Genomic DNA, 15,511 nt, shown 5'->3' with positions numbered 1-15,511 from the left:
TGCTAGTCACAGTCTATGAGATTGGGGTGATCTCTAGTAAGCTCATGAATAGGCCAGGAGTGTGACTCATATGCTCCACCCGAGGGGTCAGCCTTCGGCAGCCCAGTACTAGTAAGACATGTGGTGAAGCTTCTTTACGCCAAACTTACAATTCAAGGCATAGTCCATTGTTCAGTTGTGATGGAGTGTAGCTACTTGCTCTAGGTGAAGTTCAACCTTAACAGGTCTTCACTAAAACACCGGTATATCGAAACAACAATTGGAACAGAGGACACAATGGGCCCTCGAGATCTGGTGGGGGATTGCTGAATTTGGGATGGGCTTTAGGCCCATATAGCCATTTCTGGAAAATCTCTAAGAGCCCATGTTGGTATATGGCACTAGGTGTAGTGGGAAGTTTAGTCTCACCCCGCTAGTGTAGGAATTGGACCTCTTTATAAGGGTTTCTCTTCTACATGCAATTGGAGCTTGAGAATGGAAGAGGCCCTCGCGCGCTCCTCCTCCGACGCCCGCCTCGCCACGCCACGCCACGCCATGCCTAGTCACAACGCGCCACGGGTTCCGGGATTGAGCTGAGCCGAGCTCACACCTACATGCTTATTTTTGCCAGTCACTAACGGAGAGTATCTGACAGCTGGGCAACGATATGAGACTTTGGATCGTGGGCTTTCACGGACTCGGACGTGGGTCGACCCCACGTCTCTCCACGCGGTTGCGCATATATAAGTGTGTGGTGTCTCCTAACCCTAGCCGCCATGAATAGATCACATCTGCTCACGCGCGCGCCCATCGTCATTCCTTTGTTGCCGCTGCCGCCGGTGACTCCATCCCGCCTGCTGTGTACACGGTTGACGGGAGAGCACGTATCTGAAACCCCGCCTGTCCGGGTCCTATATGGGAGAGGGGCGAATAGGTGTTTGGGCAGCGACTACGTGACTGCTCGCATCTGATCCACTACTTCCTCTACATCCGTGCCGTCTTCATTATCACCATGTCCACCGACGTCGAACATGCCGCCGCCGAGAAGCTCGAGGCCGACAAGAAGGCCGCTAAGGATGCTGTTGCTGCCACCACTGCTGCGGCCTGTGCATGGCCTACTGGAGGTTATAACTCGTTTATCCCGCTCCTAATTTTTTCTGTTTTAGCCATGCCAGCGTTATACGTAGATCTTTCTGCAATTAGCATAGTATGTGCTTGCTTGACTGAATATCAGTATGTGTTTATTTGTGTCAATGCCATGCTAGTAATTTACTCATGGATTAAGTTAATCAAAAAAATTCCTATTTACTCAACAATCCAAAAACCTTTTATGTGTAGGAATTTTTCGGCGAGTGGCTTTGCCGCGGCACTAAAACCGGATAAGTTTATCGGTACATATTTTAAGCGTGGGCAGACAAAGACCAACTTATGGCTCATGGCTATGAACGTGTTCTGGGTCACCGGTGTTCCTTCAGGAACGATTGCTCCTGCACAGGAGAAGGCATTCAAGGAAGCTACCGTCATGTTCCTAGGAGCGGTTCTTAGCGTGATCGGAGATAAGTTGGTCGACGCATATTTACATGTGCATGTTTCCAAGGACTTGTGGGAGGCGCTCGAATCTAAGTTCGGGGCCACCGACGCTGGGAGCGAAATGTATGTTATAGAGCAGTTCCACGATTACAAGATGGTTGAAAACCGTCCTGTACTGGAGCAGGCTCATGAGATAATATGCATCGTTAAGGAGCTTGAACTTCTTAAGTGCGAGTTACCGACCAAGTTTTTCGCGGGCTACATAATCGCTAAGCTTCCTAATTCTAGGAGGAACTTTGCCGAAACATCAGAGGCATGAATTCTTTGTGGAGGATGTCATTGGCCATCTGAGTGTTGAGCAGAATTCGAGGGCAAAGGACTCACATGGAAAAGGGGTGGAAGGAACCTCTGTCGCCAACATGGTGAACCAGAGGAACCATAACTCCCACAAGCCCAAGGGAAAGAACGGTGTCCAACACAATACCGACTTTAAGAAGAACGGTAAGAAGACCTTAAAGAAGAACAAGAAGGGTGAGGGTTGCTTTACTTGTGGTTCGGTTGAATACTGGGCCAACAGGTGGCCAAACAAGTACAAGAACCCAGGACAGATTCTAAGTCGGTCAACATGATTGTGGGCAATAATGAAAATGGTCCATCTGGGTACGGTATTTTATTTATTGTTTTTTCAGTGTTTCAGCCCACCGATTGGTGGGCAGACACAGGTGCAGGTGTGCATGTGTGTGCTAACATTTCATTGTTTTCTTCTTACCAGGTCACAAGCCACAGGTCCGTATTGATGGGGAATGGCGTGAGTGCTTCTGTTCATGGTGTTGGCACGGTCAATTGGAAGTTTACTTCGGGAAGGATCGTGCAGCTGAAGAACGTGCAGCATGTCCCCGCCATCAAGAAGAACCTCGTTAGTGGCTCCCTTCAATGTAGAGAAGGGTTTAAGTTGGTTTCCGAGTCTAATAAATTATTTATTGCTAAATATGGACTCTTTGTTGGAAAAGGTTATGAGAGCGGAGGAATGTTCCACCTTTCCCTAGCAGATTTTTGTAATAAAGTCGTGAACCATATTCATTCGAATGTTAATGAATCTGAAGTTTGGCATTCACGTCTTTGTCACATTAGTTTCGGCGTTATGACGCAGCTAGCTAAGTTGGATTTAATCCCGAGTTTCACTTTAGCCAAAGGTTCTAAGTGCCTTTCATGTGTGCAAGCTAAGCAACCTCGCAAGCCTCACAAGGCCGCGGAGGAGAGACACTTGGCACCATTAGAACTCATACATTCTAATCTTTATGAGATGAATGGTGTGTTGACTAAAGGTGGAAAGAAATACTTCATGACATTGATAGATGATTCCACTAGATATTGATATTTGTATCTGTTAAATACTAAATATGAGGCTCTACACTACTTTAAAATCTATAAGTCAGAAGTTGAGAATCAACTTGAAAAGAAAATTTAACAAGTCTAGTCAGATCGTGTTGGAGAGTACTTCTCGAGTGATTTGATTCCTTTTGTGTGGAACACGACATTATTCATGAGAGGATGCCTCCCTATTCACCCTAGTCAATCGGGGTTGCCGAGCGGAAAAATCTTACTCTAACTGATTTGGTTAACACCATGATAGATGCATTGGGTTTATCCAAGGCATGGTGGGGGGAGGCTATATTGACGGCATGTCATGTCCTGAATAAAGTTCCGACAGAGGATAATGAGATCACTCCCTATGAGAAATGGGAGAAGAGAAGGACAACACTCTCGTACTTGCATACCTGGGGCTGTTTGGCGAAAGTTAATGTGTCGATCCCCAAAAAGCGTAAGCTTGGACACAAGACTGTGGACTGCGTTAATATGGGCTATGCTAAGAACTGCGTTAGCTATAGATTTCTAGTAGTGAAATCTGAGGAACCTAACCAGAAGGTCGGTACAATTATGCAGTCTAAGGATGCTAAATTATTTAAGGATATTTTTCCTATGAGAGATATGCAAAGCACTTCTAGAAAGGAATCTGAGGAGACTCCTGAGCCTGCCATTCCTGTGGAATATTATGAATGAACACATGATGAAAATCTTGAGGAGGATGACGAGGAAACCCTTGGTAGGGGCAAGAGACAAAGGACTGAAAAGACCTTTGGTGATGATTTCTCCGTGTACCTCGTGGATGATACTCCCACTTCTATTTCATAAGCGTATGCCTCTCCAGAAGCTGACTACTTGTAGGATGCGGTTTGTAGCGAGATGGATTCCATCATGGCTAACAAGACACGAGAGATCACTGACCGTCCATATGGTTGCAAACCTTTGGGATGTAAGTGGGTTTTTAAGAATAAGCTTAGGCCCGATGGTACGATTGAAAAGTACAAGGCTAGGCTTGTGGCCAAGGGCTATGACCAGAAAAAAAGAGGAAGATTTCTTTGATACATATTCACCTATGACTAGACTGACCACCATTCGAGTATTACTCTCGTTGGTGGCCTCGCATGGTCTTCTCATCCACCAGATGGATGTTAAGACAGATTTTCTGAATGGAGAGCTAAACGAGGAAATCTACATGCAACAGCCAGATGGCTTTGTGATAGATGGTCAGGAAAGAAAGGTGTGTAGGTTGCTGAAATTTTTATATGGCCTGAAGCAAGCACCTAAGCAATGGCATGATAAGTTCAATACAACTCTGACATCTATTGGTTTCGTTCTTAATGAGGCTGACAAATGTGTATACTATCACCATGGTGGGGGCGAAGGAGTTATAATGTGCTTGTATGTTGATGAGATACTGATATTCCGAACAAACCTCAAAGTCGTTGAGGAGGTCAAATCGTTTCTATCTCAGAACTTTGAGATGAAAGACCTTGGTGTGGCTGATGTTATCTTGAACATCAAGCTACTGAGAGATAATGACGGTGGGATCACACTTCTGCAATCCCACTATGTTGATAAGGTGTTGGGTCGTTTTGGATATTCGGACTGCACACCATCTCAAACACCATATGATCATAGCATGTTGATTCGAAAGTCCAAATGCATGGCTAAAGGTCAATTTATATACTCTCAAATCATTGGTTCACTGACGTACCTAGCGAGTGAAACGAGGCCTGACATCGCGTTTGCTGTGAGCAAACTGAGCCGGTTTGTTTCCAAACCGGGTGATGTACATCGGCATGCTGTTGAAAGAGTTATGCGCTATCTGAAAGGTACTATGAACTATGGACTTCACTATACCGGAGGCCCATCGGTACTTGAAGGGTATAGTGATGTGAAATGAATCTCCGATGATGATGAGATCAAGGCCACTATTGGGTATATGTTTACTCTTGGCGGTGGCGCTGTTTCCTGGAAGTCTTGCAAGCAAACGATCTTAACGAGATCGACAATGGAAGCAGAATTAATAGCATTAGACACATCTGGTGTTGAAGCAGGATGGCTTCGAGATCTTTTGATGGACTTGCCATTGGTTGATAAACCGGTTTCGGCTATCCTTATGAACTGTGACAATCGGACTGTCATCACCAAGGTGAAGAGTTCAAAGGATAACATGAAGTCCAACAAACACATAAGAATGAGATTAAAAGCTATCAGAAAATTAAGAAACTCTAGAGTGATAGCGTTGGATGATACGTCTCCATCGTATATACTTTTCCAAACACTTTTGACCTTGTTTTGGACTCTAACTTGCATGATTTGAATGGAACTAACCCGGACTGATGCTGTTTTCGGCAGAATTGCCATGGTGTTATTTTTGTGCAAAAATAAAAGTTCTCTAAATGACCTAAAACTTCACGAAGATTATTTTTCGAATATATAAAAAATACTGGCAAAATAATCAATACCAGGGGGCCCACACCCTGTCCACGAGGGTGGGTGTCGGTGTCAAAACCGGCGGATCTCGGGTAGGGGGTCCCGAACTGTGCGTCTAGGCCGGATGGTAACAGGAGGCAAGGGACACGAAGTTTTACCCAGGTTCGGGCCCTCTTGATGGAGGTAAAACCCTACGTCCTGCTTGATTAATATTGAAGATATGGGTGTTACAAGAGTAGATCTACCACGAGATCAGAGATGCTAAACCCTAGAAGCTAGCCTACGGTATGATTGTATGTTATAATTGTTGTCCTACGGACTAAAACACTCCGGTTTATATAGACACCGGAGAGGGTTAGGGTTACACAAGGTCGGTTACAAAGGAGGAGATATCCACTACTAGGAAAAGGGCTATAGATGGAATTGACACTAATGGGGCACCATACATGTGGTGTGCCATTACTATATACTAATGGCGCACCATGTGTTGGTGCGTCATTAGTGTGCAAATACTAATGGCGCACCACGACCATGGTGCGCCATTAGTAAAAAAATTCAAAACTACTAATGGCGCACCGTGGGAGTGGTGCGCCATTACTAGTTGAACTAGTAATGGCGCACCACATCCACAGTGCACCATTAGTAAAAAAAATTAAATTTTTTTCAAAACTACTAATGGCGCACCGTGGGAGTGGTGCGCCATTACTGCGCCATTAGTAACTTTGCCCAAACATTCGCCCGAATGCACACCCCCCCCCATGGACCGCCTTTTCAGTTTCAAAAAAAAGAAAATGATAGAAATGTCAAAAAAATAAAACAAAATAAGATTCCCATGTGATATGTGGTCTAGTTGTTAGCAAAATTTACAAACATGAATTCTCGACTTTATGCAAAATCTCTCGAGAATTTGTAAAAATGGGCATAACTTTTGCGTACGAACTCGGATGAAAAAGTTTTTTATATGAAAAATCATCTACTCGAAAAGTTACACCCCGTTTAACACTTCCAAAATCCTCAAAAACCTAACAGAAAAAAAGATACGGGGCTTTTAAGATCTGGAGAGGCAAAAAAATTCAAAAAAAATCAAACTTACTAATGGCGCACCTGCCCATGGTGCGCCATTAGTATCTTCTCGCCTTCAAAATTCAAAATAAGTCAACAAAATAAAAAAAAGTTACTAATGGCGCACCTGCCCATGGTGCGCCATTAGTATCTTCCCGCCTTCAAAATTCAAAATAAGTCAAAAAAATAAAAAAAATGTTATTAATGGTGCACCTGCCCATGGTGCGCCATTAGTATCTTCGCGCCTTCAAAATTCAAAATAAATCAAAAAAATAAAAAAAGTTAGTAATGGCGCACCTGCCCACGGTGTGTCATTACTATGTCGTATATATGGCTGGGCGCACCTCCTCCACTCCACCTCTCCTCCACTCCATCTCCTCTCCTCTCCTCCACTCCATCTCCTCGTCTCCTCCACTCCGGTGACCTCCTCCTCCTCTCCGGCGACCTCCTTCTCCTCTCCGGCGACCTCCTCCTCTCCGGGAACCTCCTCCTCCCTCCTCTCCTCCCCTCCCCTCCCCTCACGGTTTCTCCTCCCTCCTCTCCGGTGAGCTCCTCCTCCCTCCTCTCCTCCCATTCCCTCATGGTTTCTCCTTCCTCCTCTCCGATGCTTCGGTGAACTCCTCTCCGGCGACCTCCTCCTCCTCTCCGGCGATGTAGGTGAGCGCCTCTCCGGTGACCTCCTCCTCCTCCTCTCCGGCAAAAGATCACGGCAAAAGAACGTACAAGATCCAAAAACAGGAACAAAATTTGAAATAATATCGTGCCAAAACACGAGCAAAAAAACTAGCAAAATGGGCAAAAAAATCACGATCCAGATCCAAATTCAAAATTCAAAAATAGCAATGGCACACGGTGGGGGTTAGACGGTGCGCCACTACTATTTTCCCGCCTTCAAAATTCAAAAATACTAATGGGGCACCGTGGCCTATACTAATGGCGCACTAGTGGCCTAAACTAATGGCACACCATGGCCTATACTAATGGCGCACCACTGGTGCGCCATTAGTAAAAATTACTAGTGGCGTGCTAGTAATGGCGCACCAGTGATGCGCCATTAGTAGGCAAAACTGGTACGCCATTAGTAGGCCTTTTCCTAGTAGTGATCCATATACGTATTGCCTAGCTTGACTTCCACGCCAAGTAGAGTCCCATCCGGACACGAGACGAAGTCTTCAATCTTGTATCTTCATAGTCTAACAGTCCGGCCAATGGAGATAGTCCCGCTGTCCGAGGACCCCCTAATCCAGGACTCCCTCAGTAGCCCCTGAACCAGGCTGCAATGATGATGAGTCCGGCCCGCAGTTGTCTTCGGCATTGCAAGGCGGGTTCCTTCTCCGAATACATCACAGAAGAATTTGAATACGAGGATAGTGTCCGACCCTGCAAAATAAGTTCCACATTTCACCGTAGAGAATAATGCTTTCGCGGATCTAATCCGCTAGCTTGTTTTGGCAACATGACGTTACATCATGGCCCGATGATTATTCGAACAGTTTCTTTTAACCAGCCCCGCACATAACGCGAGGCAGTTTTTCGACACGTCTTGTCAAAGCAGAGATCGTGTCCCCCTATTACGGGATTCTCATCAATACGGGCGTGGGTAACCCAACCGCGCCATCAATTGCGGCGCTTGGGGGATAAGCGAGTTTTACTAGGCAAGTGGGGACGTTTAATTTTGTCCGCCCATATAAAGGGATAAGGATTCACCTTTCTATCCACGCCTTCTTCCTCCTCTGCTCATCCGCTCCCGCATACTCGAGCTCTACCGCCCAAGTCCTCATTTCCATCTCAACCTTCTCCAACCATGTCCGGAGCGGGAGGCAAGTGGATGGTCTCCTCCGTCACGGAGGGAGACATCAAGAAACTGAGGAGAGCCGGATACCTGCCCGACGACATCGCGCACCAGCTCCCAAAATGAGGGACAGCTCATCCCCACCCCCGAGCCCCATGAGAGGGTGGTATTCCTCACCCATTTCCTCCGCGGACTGGGATTCCCTCTCCATCCCTTCGTCCAGGGGATCATGTTTTATTACGGCCTGGATTTCCACAATCTGGCCCCGAACTTCATCCTCAACATCTCGGCGTTTATCGTCGTGTGCGAGGCCTTTCTCCGCGTCAAGCCCCACTTCGGCCTATGGCTGAAGACCTTCAACGTCAAGCCGAAGGTCGTGAACGCCCGCCAGGTGGAGTGCGGAGGCGCCATGGTGGGTAAGATGCCTAACATCACATGGCTCTAGGGCACCTTCGTGGACACCATAAAGGGGTGGCAATCGGGGTGGTTCTATATCACCGAGCCGCGTGACCCCGCATGGGTAGCGGCCCCCGAGTTCCGATATGGCATCCCCATGTGGCTCCCCTCCTAGAAAGAGAAGGGCCTATCCTGGGGTAATTCAAAAGAGCTGACCGGACTCCAGTCATGTATTCAGAACATGGTGGACAAGAAGGTCAAGCTTGTCAACATAGTCCAGGTTATGCTCATCCGCTGGATACTCCCAAGCCAACAACGGGAGTTTACCTTGTGGGAGTTCAATCCGGCGCAGCACCGAACTATGAACAGGCTCTTCGACACGACTCATGAAGATGCCTGGAGGGTGCTGTTCGAGGGTGCCGCGGTCCCTCCTCCCATTACTGAGGATCGCGGATTTAGCGCGAAGCGCCAAGCCGGTGCGGTAAGCTGTTTTATCTTTTATAGGATACTTGTTTTCTATACAGATTGACTCTATGCGGGATCTAAATCCCCGTGTCATTAACAGGACTGGCAGAAAATGGCCGGACAGATCGATTGTCTGGCTCCCTTGCCTGAAGGCCCCGCAGAAGCTCTTCTGATGAAGATGCTGACTCCGACCCCTTATAAGGTGTCGGAGAAGACCAAGAAGGCCAAGGGAGCTCGAAAGAGTTCCCGACGCTAGGCATCGTCGGACTCACCGTCTGATGATTCTGCGGCGCACTCTTCCCCTGAAGACGAGGAAGAGGAAGAAGAGGCTCCCCCACCGACTGGGGGAGACAATAAAAGGAAGGCCGCCCCAACTGGGGAGGCAGGAGGGTCCAAGAAGGGAAGGACGCTCCTTCCGGACAGCTCCACCGCCGCTGATGAAAGTGAAGACGAGTGGTTACCCAGGGGCAAGCCCCAGGGGAGATCGTAAGTATTCGGATACCAAAGTAACCCATAGGATTCCTTTGTCGCATTGCTTTCCCTAACGCCGAACCCCATTGCGCAGGCCGCCCCGAGCCAATATCGAGGTATCTTCGGACGACTCTCTAGGCGCGTCGGACATGAATAGCGATCCAGTCCCGACCGCCACCTCCCCTCATCCAGCCGACGACACCGAGGTACTGTCTCAAGAGGCACCGGATCATGGGGGGACAGTCCCGGAGGCACCTCAAGGCGACCTTCCGGACTCCGGGAGCCGAGGGGATGGGGTCCCCGAGAGCTCCGAGTTCGGCCCTTAGCCGAACACCGCGTCGGACCCTCCAACGGCTCCAAGCTCGGGTAGGCGGCCCCTTCTGAGGGGGGTGAGACGCCTGTGCCGGTGACCTCTGTCCATCCAGAGGCGCCAGACACTATGTTGGAAGCGCTTCGCAGCGCTTCCATCGAGGAGGAGCACCGCACTATCATGAGTGCGGTGATCCAGAAGGTTCAGTCCGCCAAGAGCGGATTGACTGAAGCCTGTACTAGCCTTCTAACAGGCTTCGAGGTAAGTGTTTTAAAATGTAGTAGAAATATTACCACATAGACAGTAGCCCCTGATGCTTTGTTCGGCGTCTAATATAAGTATGTCAATATGCATATGCAGGCTTCGCTGCTGGCGTCCGCCGCACTAACGACGGAGGTCGCCGTACTGAAGGAGGCCCTCAAGGGGTCCTAGAAAGAGCTCGGCCTTGCTAAGAGGCAGCTCGAGGAGAACAAGGGTAAGTAATACCCCATCTATAGATGAGAAAAAGGACGCGATTGCTAAATGACAGGATCATTGTATGTTTGCCAGGGGCCATGACCGAGGTGGTGACCCTGAAGCAAGCGCTGTCCCAGGCCGAAGAGAAGGCGACCCAGGAGCGCACCGAGCGAGAGAGGCACGAGGCTCGGGTGGGCGAGGTGCAGCAAGAGCTCCAGGCTCTCGTGACGAAGCATGAGGCGTTGGAGCTTGACTTGAAGACGCGAGAGTCTGAGCTTGCCGCGGCCCGTGAGAGCGCGAAGAGTGCCAAGGCCGAGGCCCAGAAGGCCCTTCAGGAGATCGACGCGATGAAGAAGATAGCGGCGGGCAAGGCTTTCTATATGCAAAGCGAGCATGTAAAGGTGAATTACCGATTACTTACCCGAATCCGGAGCTCTTCAGGAGCATTCGCAGATTTGCCCCGCAGTGTGTCCGATGCCGCACAATTCTACTGGGCCGGGGACGGGAGCTCAACGGAGAAGCTGTTCTGGTCTCAGTATGCTGAGGCCGAACATCCGGTGCCATTGAGTGACCAGCTGAAGCAGATGGCCGAGCTACATAAGGAAGCCGATTAGGCCATGAAGGGATTCATAGTCCGATTGTGGCCTGGCGATGCCCTTCTGAACAGCTTCTTTGGCCTGGTGAGGCGGCTTGTGGATGCCTGCCCATGGCTGGAGGTCGTCAAGCAATCCGTCTGCATTGAAGGTGCACGCCGGGCCTTCGCCCGTGTGAAAAAGCAGTGGGTCAAGCTGGACGCCATGAAGCTTATCAAGGAGGGGCCGCCGGAGGGCAAGGAGCACCGCCACCCCGAGATGTACTACGAGGGTGTCCTGCTGGGCGCCCGTATTATCGCGGATGAGTGTTCACAAAATGTAATATTTGAATGAGACTTGCTCGTTTTGTATCATGTGTGATGAAAACTTGTTTCATATGCGCTATGCAACGCTTGTGTGAATTTAAAACATTACCTTCTGTTTGGCTGTTTATCCAATCTAAGAGATGGCTAGTCCTCAGCTTCTGCCCCCATACCACGAGTGCTGGGGTGTTCGGGATAAACGTGAGCACTCTTGTTCCCATGTTTGGGTTCTTCGAGGGAGGTGCTCAGCACAACGAACAAGGCAACCAGACTAATAATGCTTTATCACTCTCACTTAGCCATAGAATTCTATAATTTTAAATTTCGGCGAAGCCCCTGGTATTCGGAAGGCCGAATTCGGGGCGCGATACACGCCTGTAGACTGGACGTAGCCGGCCCTTCGCCCTAACCGGCATAAGTCTTTAGGGACTCGAAAAACCTCGCCGAACAGCAACCAGTCTCTCGCCTTATCATGACAGTTAGTTTTAGCTTTCTCTACTGAGGTGCTCGGCCTAGCAGAACCGGGGCAAAATCGCAGTAGTTCTCCTAGCGCTATCTTAGCCGATAGAGCGGAACGTAAGGTACCAAAACATAGGAGCCGGGAAAACCCAACATTTGACCAAAGACATGATTCGGAGCTGATGCATATAATGATATAAGTTCGGGGTGCCGCACTTGTGAAAGTGTTCGGACTTTTCACACCATATTGTGAGTACGTAAGCCCCTGGTGCATTGGCTGTACCAGAGTGTATGGTTGCTAGGCGTCATTAATGAACACATAGATATGTATACATATAATAAAAATGCGATAATAGTCGTAATGTCATGCATTGTATATTAAAGAATTGCATTAAAGCAGAGTGATACAGATAGTGTAATAAGCAAAAGAGTAGGACTATGTCCCTTCCAAGGGCGAGCTGAGGAATTATATGGAATCTGTAATCCACATGGGAATTCTGTAGTTGTCGGCCTCCTTGGTAGCTGTATCATGTGTTCGGCAATAGAGCTGCCGGACAGTGTTTCCAGAGATTGAAGTACTGAAAGAAAAAGAAAAATTACCAAACGGGAAGCCCCTGGTGCGGTTTAGGCCGCATTTTGGGGCGTGCCGTAGTTGTGCCCCCCTCCCCACTTGTGCCCATGGTATTTTTAATGCGTAATTATGTACGCGCGGCACGAAAAACGCCGTTGGGCTGGGATTGGGGGGGCGCCGTATTGCTATGCGAGCTCAGATCGCGCCAGGCGGTCTGTTTGCCGATTGCTCCGAGCGCGCTTGAAGGTGTCCGGGCTTTGAAACGCCGAACTGGTAGATTGCCTTGAGAGGCTGCTTTGCGCTTCTGCTGCAAGGGCCGCGGTGTGCTCCTCTGTTCGGAGAGAGCGCTCTGTGTTTCCGTTGACTGTAATAACTCTGCGGGGTCCTGGCTTCTTGAGCTTGAGGTATGCATAATGTGGCACCGCATTGAATCTAGCGAATGCGGTTCGTCCGAGCAGCGTGGGGTAACCACTGCGGAACAGGACTATATCGAAGATTAACTCTTCGCTTCGGAAGTTATCCGGGGATCCGAAGACCACTTCCAGTGTAATTGAGCCTGTGCAGTGGGCCTCTACGCCTGGAATGACGCCTTTAAAGGTCGTCTTTGTGGGTTTGATCCTTGAGGGGTCTATACCCATTTTGCGCACTGTGTCCTGATAAAGCAGGTTCAGGCTGCTGCCGCCGTCCATAAGGACTCGAGTGAGGTGAAATCCCTCGATGATTGGGTCTAAGACCAGTGCGACGAATCCGCCGTGACGGATACTAGTGGGGTGGTCCCTGCGATCAAAGGTGATCGGACAGGAGGACCAAGGTTTGAACTTTGGGGCGACTGGCTCCAGCGCATATACGTCCCTGAGCGCACGCTTCCGCTCCCTCTTGGGGATGTGGGTTGCGTATATGATGTTCACCGTCCGCACTTGCGGGGGAAACCTCTTCTATCCTCTAGTGTGCGGCTGCCGGGGTTCGTCCTCGTCATCGCTATGCAGCCCCTTGTCCTTGTTTTCGGCGATTAACTTGCCGGCCTGCTTGAACACCCAACAAGCCCTGTTGTGGTGAGTGGCTGGCTTGTCTGGGGTGCCGTGTATTTGACACGAGCGATCGACTATACGGTCCAAGCTGGATGGACCCGGCATACTTTGTTTGAATGGATTTTTCCGCTGACCGGGTTTAGAGCCTTTGAATCCGGCATTGACTGACGTATCTTTAGTACTTTTGCCGTTAATGCGGCGCTTATGCTTGTTGCGACGTGACCTGCTGTTGCCGTCCTTGAATGCTAGAATGAAACATGACCCTGCTTTTGCTACTTCACCTATATGTATCTCTGATAAGGATTATGATTTCTCTGTCAATCCTGAGTAATTACTTTGGTTGAATCTGATCCTTTTTGTGGCTATGAATCTGAAATTGTTGTGACACATCTTACTAAATTGAATGATATAGCCACCCTATTCACTAATGAGGAGAAAATTCGTTACTACTATATCCTCAAGTTATTTCCGTTCTCATTAAAGGGTGATGCTAAAACATGGTTTAATTCTCTTGATCCTGGTTGTGTGCATAGTCCCGGGGATGTGATTTATTACTTCTCTGCTAAATATTTCCCCGCTCATAAGAAACAAGCTGCCTTAAGGGAAATATATAATTTTGTGCAAATTGAAGAAGAGAGTCTCCCACAAGCTTGGGGAGGCTTATCCAATTACTTAATGCTTTGCCTGATCATCCTCTCAAGAAAAATTAAATACTTGATATCTTTTATAATGGACTAACGGATGCTTCTAGAGACCACCTGGATAGTTGTGATGGTTGTGTTTTAAGGGAAAGAACTGTTGATCTAGCTGAATTGCTATTGAATAATATGTTGAGTAATGAAACTGATTGGACACTTCCTGAACCAACTCCTAAGCCAACTCCGAAGAAAAGGGATATTCTATCTCTCAGTCCTGAAGATATGCAAGAGGCAAAGAAATCTATGAAAGAAAAGGGTATTAAAGCTGAAGATGTTAAGAATTTACCACCTATTGAAGAAATACATGGTCTTGCTAACCCGACACAGGTAGTAAAGGTAAATTCTCTCTATAGATTTGATGAAGGTGATATTCCTCGTAATAAGCCTGCTAGCCAATGCTTGGATGAGTTTGATAATTTTATTGTTAAACAAGAAAACTTCAATGCTTATGTTGGTAGACAATTGAAATGTAATGCTTATATGATTGAACACTTGAGTGATTATATGTCTAGAGTTATATGTGAGCTTAAACTTATTAGTAAACATGCCTCTATGGTTACCACTCAAGTAGAACAAGTGCTTAAAGCTCAAAATGATTTGCTCAATGAATTAAATAATAAGGAAAATGATAATGTTGTTAGAGTTGTGACTAGAGGGGGTAAAATGACTCAGGAACCACTATATCCCGAGGGCCACCCTAAGAGAGTTGAGCAAGATTCTCAGAGAACTAATGTTGATGCACCTAGTCCTTCCAAAAGGAAGAAAAGGAAAAATGATAGGACTTTGCATGCTTCTAGTGAACCTGTTGTTGACACACCTGAGAATCCCAATGATATTTCTATTTCTGATGCTGAAACACAATCTGGTAATGAACATGAACCTAGTGATAATTTTAATGATGATGTTCATGTTCATGCTCAACCTAGCAATAACAATAATGTAGAGATTGAACCTGTTGTTGATCTTGATAACCCACAATCAAAGAATCAACATTATGATAAGAGAGACTTTGTTGCTAGGAAGCATGGTAAAGAAAGGGAACCATGGGTTCAGAAACCCATGCCTTTTCCTCCTAAACCATCCAAGAAAAAGGATGATGAGGATTTTGAGCGCTTTGCTAAAATGATTAGACCTATCTTTTTGCGTATGTGTTTGACTAATATTCTTAAAATGAATCCTTATGCTAAGTATATGAAAGATATTGTTGCAAATAAAAGAAAGATACCGGAAGCTGAAATTTCCACCATGCTTGCTAATTATACTTTTAAAGGTGGAATACCTAAGAAACTAGGAGATCCAAGAGTACCAACTATACCATGCTCCATTAAAATAAACTATGTTAAAACTGCTTTATGTGATCTTGGAGCCGGTGTTAGTGTTATGTATATCTGGCCATGGGCCGGGCCGAGCTTGGGCCGGGCCTAAAAAAGCCCATGGCAGAAAACTGAGGCCCAGGCCCTCCCAGGCCCTACCATCAGGCCTACTTTTCAAGCCCAAGCCCGGCCCATCTGGTAAAAAGCCCTGAAAAGCCCTTAGGGCTTAGGGCCGTGGGCTGGGCCTCTTCCTTAAAATGTCAATATGCTAAGCCCAAGCCCGCC

The sequence above is a fragment of the Triticum urartu genome, chromosome 3A (assembly GCF_056163025.1).
Source record: "Triticum urartu cultivar PI428250 chromosome 3A, HENAU_Tu73, whole genome shotgun sequence".
Taxonomy (NCBI): Eukaryota; Viridiplantae; Streptophyta; class Magnoliopsida; order Poales; family Poaceae; genus Triticum; species Triticum urartu.
The sequence above is the reverse complement of the archived record's forward strand: the minus strand, read 5'-3'. Positions refer to the sequence as shown.